Source organism: Salmo salar, chromosome 24, assembly GCF_965601325.2.
Source record: "Salmo salar chromosome 24, fSalSal1, whole genome shotgun sequence".
Lineage (NCBI taxonomy): Eukaryota > Metazoa > Chordata > Actinopteri > Salmoniformes > Salmonidae > Salmo > Salmo salar.
In genome coordinates this window covers 46779153-46779638 of record NC_138314.1, presented here as the reverse complement: position 1 = coordinate 46779638, position 486 = coordinate 46779153, and positions in this window count along the sequence as shown.

Genomic DNA, 486 nt, shown 5'->3' with positions numbered 1-486 from the left:
CGTTTGACTGGTAGTGTATATATATATATATATTACACACACACACACACAGAGTATAGGTGTAACGGCTGTCGTACTGGAGAGAAGACCAAGGTGCAGCGGAGTTAGTGTTCATCATATTTAATACAAACAACGTGAACACTATACACAAAACAAGAAAACTGACAGCCAAAACAGTCCTGTCAGGTGCAAAACACTAAACAGAAACAATTACCCACAAAACCCAAAGGAAAAACATGCTCCTTATGTGTGACTCGCAATCAGCAACAACGAACTTCAGCTGTGCCTGATTGGGAGCCACACATGGCCCAAAACAAAGAAATACAAAAACATAGAGAAAGGAACATAGAACGCCCACCCAATGTAACACCCTGGCCTAACCAAAATAAAGAACAAAAAACCCCTCTCTATGGCCAGGGCGTTACAATAGGGCAATATATCAATCTTCAACAGGATTATCTATTTTGGATGCAATTTAGATAACAA